The 7,207-nt window shown below is 38.5% G+C and overlaps 1 long non-coding RNA gene across 17 annotated transcripts in view; it reads right to left on the bottom strand.

Annotated features, from left to right (window-relative positions):
• Positions 1-7,207, bottom strand: part of LOC103750961 — a 246,128-nt gene that overhangs the window by 97,679 nt on the left and 141,242 nt on the right. The gene's annotated exons all lie outside the window — the stretch shown is intronic.

Here is a 7,207-nt window from a genome sequence, read left to right as displayed (position 1 = left end):
GCAGTGGAGATCTTTTTTAAATGTTGGAACCTCATTTAATTTTATGTCTTATAGAGTTTATAATGAGTAAAAGATTATATAAGCGTAATAATTCATCTGTAAACCTAGAAATGTACAGCCAATTTTGAGAGAGATGTACCCTAGCTCAGAAAAATGTTATTGAGTAGGTTAATGCTGTTGTAATGAAATGCTTCTTTTCATTAAAATAAAGCAAGCAAGAAAGAAAGAAAGAAAGAAAGAAAGAAAGAAAGAAAGAAAGAAAGAAAGAAGTAGTGACTCATCCTGAATAAACTTTGTGAGGGACAGAAAGGGAGGAGATGCCTAGGAAACACCAATGTGCCACATAAAGCGGCTGCTGGTGACATTCACATTCTGGATAAGTTTGTCCAAAAGATGCAAAAGAGATGCAGAATCAGAGAAAACACCCAAGAGAGGCTTCAACCCACAAGAGACACACCGGGATGCTAGAGCCCAGGATGAGCATAGGCTCCAGACAAGACCTCAGTATCAGAAAGGTTTGAAGCTTGTTGACCAGTAGACCAAAAAAGAATAGAGCTTTGCATGGAGAAAACATTAAAATGTGAACACTTGAAAAATAGGAGTCAGAGATGTGCAATTTAAATTTAGCTTCCCTCTTGTCTAGTTAAAGAATTATTCAGAAATGGAGAGCCCAGAGTGGTACATGACTAGTTCATCACAGCTACTCAAGAGGCTGAGGCAGGAGGATTGTAAATTCTAGCCCTGTCTCAAAAAAACAAGTAAGGACTAGGGAGATGGCTCAGTAGGTAAGAGAGCTTGCTTTGTAAGCAGGAAGACTTGAGTTGGAATCCCCAGAACCCCATATATAAAGGAGGGGTACAACTGACTGCACACCTGTAACTCCAGCACTATGAAGAACAGAGACAGGAAGATTTCTGGGGCTTGATAGTAAAGCAGCCTAGTAAAAAATGACGCCATTCCAGATTCAGTGAGAGACTTGTCTCAAGGGAATTAGGTGGAGGGAGGGAGGGAGAGAGAGAGAGAGAGAAGAGATGCCCAACATCCTCCTCTGCCCTCTGCATGTATGTCCATGTCCACGGGCACGGAAACCTGCACACATATTTGCACAAATGCTTCCTACATACACCACATACACACACACACACACACACACACACACACACACACACACACCTAGAGCATTCAGAATAATGGAAGGTACTAGGGTACTAGAGATGACTTCAAGTCACCAGTTCATGAAAACTCTCAGAACTCTCAGATGTAAGATGTTGGGAAATCCATTTCTGAACAAACTGTCAAAGTTGTAAAATTTTGTAAGTTTTGTAAAATTTTTTTAAAAAGAATAGATTGCTTTATAAGAATCTCTGGGGGACTTTTCTAGAATTATTAGTCATGTGGGTTGAAAACATTTCAGGAAAAACATAGGGACAACATGAGTTTGATGCATCCAAACAATAATGATTAAACAGGGAGTGACCAGGTGATTAAACCCAAAATAATTTCAGCAAGGCAGTGAACAAAGTCTTTGAAAAATGTTCTTGCTTTTGAAATAAATTATTGTAGACCAGGTAAAATAAGATAAAAGGATTCCCAGCTAATTGAAAAATGATGCCCAAATAGAATGTTGAACACTTTGAAGTCTTGCAATGGGGCCTCTCAGATTCATGTTAGGGAGCCTTGTCTTCTATTGCCAAACCTAACAGTGTCTTTGGAAGTTCTTTGATGTCACTGGTATGGCAGGGAACAGAGCAGCTGGGGGTGTTGCCAGGATCAGGTGAGTTGAAGTAAGTAACTTCATAGCACATCATTGGGCATGATTTGTGCCATTGTTACTAGAAGGCTGTTGCTGCTCTGACCATGACCCCTGGCTTTGAAGGCACAAGACACTGACCTCCCCATTGTAGTCTTGTGACTTTGGTCAAGTCACCCCATCACTCTGAGTCTTGGTTTCCTCATCTGTGGATTTGATTTTCAAAGACATAAACAAAGACATGAAAGGTATGAATGACTAATGCCAGGGTGACTAGATGTGGAAAAGGACATGCACCACCAGACTATGAATGACTCAAATTTGCTTTAACAGGATGGGACAGGAAGTCAAACCAACAGCAGCAACAATGACAAATCAGCTTTAATATCTGTCAAGAAAAACACTGAGAATCAAAAAATGCAACTTAGAAGAATGCGGAATGCACTAGGAGGGCACGGTGAATTGGGCAGATACCTGTATACAAAGATCTAAGAACTCAAATGTCCAACAACAACACATGATAAAAGAGCTAAGAAGCCAATAGGGCCAGAACAGAGCACTGCTCCGAAGACTGAGGGTTAGTGTCAAGTGGAATTTTCTGACACTTGGGAAGGGAATCAGGAATTACACTGCAAGATGGGAAGCCAGACATTAAATACTATCTACCCGACAGACACAGTCATATAGAAGTGTTAAATGAAAATTTAAAGCAATTGGCTGGCCCTGAGAACAAAAGAAAATGTAATTGTTTAGTTGCCATGGGCTTAATGTCATTCAGTAAAGGGATGTGAGCTCTAAATATTGATGTGGCTTCAGGTGGTACTGGTGGAAGTATAACATCCCTGCTGGGTGTGATCTCCACAGCCTCTGGGCCAGGTATCAGGTATGACACACTTGAAAACTGGATGATGAGATGGGAAGTTCATCCAGGGAATGGGTGTGCCAGAACATGTAAAAGATGTAGCCACTCAAGGTTCTTCTGAACTGGCTTTTTGAAAAGAAGATTGCCAATAACTTCTATACAGAGTAAGGAATTAAATGTAGAAAGCAAACCACTGTCCATCTTTAAAATAGGAATGAGGGCTGGAGAGATGTCTTAACAGTTAAGAGACTGGTTGCTCTTAGAGGACCCAGGTTCGATTCCCAGTACCCACATGGTGGCTAACAACTGTCTGTAACTCCAGTTCCAGGGGATGTGACACCCTCTTCTGACTTCTGCTGGCATTGCATGACACAGGCACACTTACACATATGCAGGCAATACATTCATACACATAAAATAAAAATGATAAAATAAAATAATAGGAATGAATATTTATTTTCACTTGGGAAGGATGCAAAAATCTTAAGCATAAAAATAATGAGAACAATCAGGGTGTGATGGTGTGTGTCTGAAATGTCAGCACTTGAGAGGCAGAGGCAAGAGCATCTCCAAAATTCATCTAAAACTTCTCAGGCCAGGATCACTATAACAAAATTAAAGGGGAAGGAAAATACTGAGGAATATACATGACAGACACACACACACACACACACAGAGGAAAAGATACATAGAAAAAAGGGAGAAGACATAATAGAAAAATCAATGCAAATGGTTTATTTAAAATGGAAAGATAGCCTGGTGTGGTGGCGCACACCTTTAATCCCAGCACTTGGGAGGCAGAGGCAGGCGGATCTCTATGAGTTCAAGGCCAACCTGGTCTACATAGTGAGTTCCAGGCCAGCTGGGGCTACAGGGAGACCCTGTCTCAAAAAGAAAAAAAAAAAAAAAGGAAAGATAGATGCTCTCCCTCACCACAGTCCCAATACTCCCAAGCCTAGCTCAGGTTGCACCTGCACCTCATGTACCAGACCAACCTGGTGAGTCTCCCAGATCCTAGCCCTCCCTCTCTGCCATCCCCATACTCCTAGCTATAGTTAGGGTTGTATGGTCTGTGTATCAGCCCAAGCCGACCCAGCCATGAGTTACGTTTGCATGCTTTTTTGGCTACCACTGAACTGGAATCACACCAGTCCATCTGATCAATTTAAGACTTGAAAACTGAATTCAGTAGAAAGATAGAAATACTATCAGAAATACTGAAGAAAATTCTAGCTGAAATAAAGATGGAAGTACAAAACTCAGTAACCCATTTAGAAAACTTAGGGTGAAAACCTTACTGGAAGAATGGATCAAGGAGAAGATAAGATATCAGGACTTAAAGGAATTGGATTAATATGAAAGAAAAAAAAACACAGGAAAGGAATATGTAGGAACTTGGGGACACTACAAAAAGACCAGATCTATGAATTACAGGTATAGGAGGAGGAGGACGAGGAGGACGAGGAGGAGGAGGAGGAGGAGGAGGACGAGGAGGAGGACGAGGACGAGGACAAGGACGGGGAGGGGGGAAGAGGACGAGAAGGAGGAGGAGGAGGACGATGACGAGGATGAGGAGGAGGAGGGGGAGGAGGGGGAGGAGGAAGAGGAGGACGAGGAGGAGGACGAGGAGGAGGAGGAGAAGGAGGAGGGAGGAAGAGGAGGATCTGAGGTCAATAGCATAGACCAGATCTTCAACACGATTATAGGAGAAAACTTCCCCAAATTAAGGAAAGACATACCCATACAGAAACAAGAAGCACACAGAAATCTAAATAGGACCAGAAAAGAAACTCCCCGTGGCATGTTATTGTTAAAACACTAAATATATAGAACAAAGAGAGAGTATTGAAAGCTGAAATCGAAAAACCACAAGTCATATATAAAGGAAAACCCATCAGAATGACAGCTGACTTCTCAATGGAAACCTTAAAAGCCAAAAAAGCCTATAGCAAAGTACTCTTAGTTCTAAAAGACCACAGATGCCAACTCAGATTACTTTACCCAGCAAAACTGTCCGCCGTAGTTGAAGGAGAAAGAAAAAATTTCCATGCCACGTTGAAGGAGAAAGAAAAACTTTCTAAGAAATAAACAGGCTAAAATCATTCAGGTTTACCAAACCAGTCCTACAGTGAATCCTGGAAGCAAGGCTATGGACAAGAGAAATAAGCATAACAGAGAGGCTACAGAAAGAAAACAAATGAAGCTATAATTACTGAAACATTAAATAGGATTAAGAACACAAACAGCAAAACCAAAACCAAAATGACAGCAATTAACCCATACTTTTCAATAACTACTTTAAACATTAATGGTCTCAATTCCATAATGAAAAGACATGGGTTCGCTGAGTGGATTAAGACAGTCCACCTTTTGTTGTCTATACAAAGCTCATCTTACCTTCAAGGATAGGTACCACCTTAGAGTGAAAGGGTGGAAAAAAGTATTCCAAGAAAATGGGACCAGGAAAGAAGCAAGTATCAGTACCCCAATATCTGACAAGACCTCAAAGTAAAATTAACCAGAAAGGATAAAGAAGGACACTCCATTCTGATCAATGGAAAAACTAACTACGAAGACATTATCATCCTAAACATATATGTACTAAACCCACCTCTCTCTCTCTAGACTCTGTCTCTGTCTCTCTCTCTCTCTGTGACTCTCTGTCTCTTTCTCTCTCTCTCTCTCTCTCTCTCTCTCTCACACACACACACACACACACACACACACTCACACATAGAGATACTACTATACTCAAGCCATAGATTAATCTCAGCTTAGTAATAGTAGGTGATTTTAATACTCTACTTTCTCTAGTAGACAGGTCATCTGGACAAAAAAATAAACATAAGAACATCAGAATTAAATTAACTCATACATCAAATGGACCTAACAGACATCTACAGAATCACACCCAAATATCGAAGAACATATATTCTACTCAGCAACCCATGGATTTCTCTAAAATAGACCACATAGTGAGACACAAAACAAACTTCAACAAATACAGAAAACTGAAATAACTCTTTGTATCCTATCTTACCACAATGCAATAATACTTAAAATCAACAGCAAAAGACCTCTAGTAATTACACAAACTCATGGAGATTAAACAACCTACTACTAAATAATGAATGGGTCAAAGAAGAAATCAAAAAAGAGAAAAAATTTCTAGTACTAAATGAAAATGTAAACAAAATACAGCAAAACCTCTGGGACATAGTAAAAGTAGTCCTAAGAGGGAAATTTATAACTCTAAGCACCTACATTGAAAAATCAGAAAGAATACAAATAAATGACAATAATTCAACTCAAGAATTTGGGAAAACAGGAAAAAACTATACCTAAGTCTAGTAGACAGGAAAAAATAATAAAAAAAAAATAACAGTAGAAATTAATGAAATAGAAACAAAGAAAATAATACAAAGAATCAACTAATCTAAGAGACAGTTCATGTAAAGATAAACAAGATGAACAGACCCTCTAGCCCAATTAGCTAAAAGAAAAAAAGAGGAGACCTAAATTAGCAGAATCAGAGGTGAAAATGGAGACATTACAATAGACATCAAAGAAATTCAGAACATTTTAAGGAATTACTTTTAAAAACCTATACTACATTAATTTAGAAAGCCTAAAAAAAAGGATAAATTTCTAGATTCTTCTGAACCACCAAAAGCTAAATCAAGAAAAGATCAACAACTTAAATAGATCAACAACAAATAAAGAGACGTAAGCAGTAATAAAAGTTATTTTAATTAAAAATGAAGCCCATGTCCAGATGGATTCATAGCAGAATTCTACCAGACCTTTAAGGACCTACAGCCAATACTTCTTGAATTATTTTTAAAAACTAGAAACAGAAGGAACATTTCCAAACTCCTTCTACAAGAATTACTCTAATACCAAAAGCAAGTAAAGACACAAGAAAAAGACAATTATAGGCCAATGCCCATGATGAACACAGATGCAAAAATTCTCACTAAATATTTGAAAATCAAATTTAGGCATGTATCAGAAAGATTATCCATAATGATCAAGTTAACTTTATTCTAGAGATGCAAGGATGACTCAACATATATGTCAATAAATGTGATAAATCATATAAATGGACAAAAATCATGTGATCATCTCGATAGATAAAGAAAAAGTCTTTGATAAAATCCAATGGGCCTTCATGATAAAAGTCCTAGAGAGAATAGGACTGGAGGGAGCATACCACAACATAATAAAGGGCATATAAGAAAAATCCAGAGCCAACATCATCCCAAGTGGAGAGAAACTTGAAAGAATCCCATTAAAATCAGAAATATGGCAGGGCTGTCCAATAGCTGCACTTTTCTTCTCTGTAGTTCTTGAAGCCCTCACTAGTGCAATAAGACAAGTAAAGATACTAATAGGAGTAAATAACATTTAAAGATACTAATAGGAAAAGAAGTCAATCTATTCCTTTTTGAAGATAATATGATTTTATACATAAAAGATCCAAAAAATTCCACCAGAAAACTTCTAGAAATGATCAGCATCTTCAGCAAAATGATAGTATACAATGTCAACTTACAAAAGTCTGTAGCCTTTCTATATACCAATCACAAACGTGC

The sequence above is a fragment of the Nannospalax galili genome, unplaced genomic scaffold (genome assembly GCF_000622305.1).
Source record: "Nannospalax galili isolate Female #2095 unplaced genomic scaffold, S.galili_v1.0 scaffold2267, whole genome shotgun sequence".
Taxonomy (NCBI): Eukaryota; Metazoa; Chordata; class Mammalia; order Rodentia; family Spalacidae; genus Nannospalax; species Nannospalax galili.
Note: the sequence above shows the minus strand (reverse complement) of the source record. Positions and strands in the feature narration are given on the sequence as shown.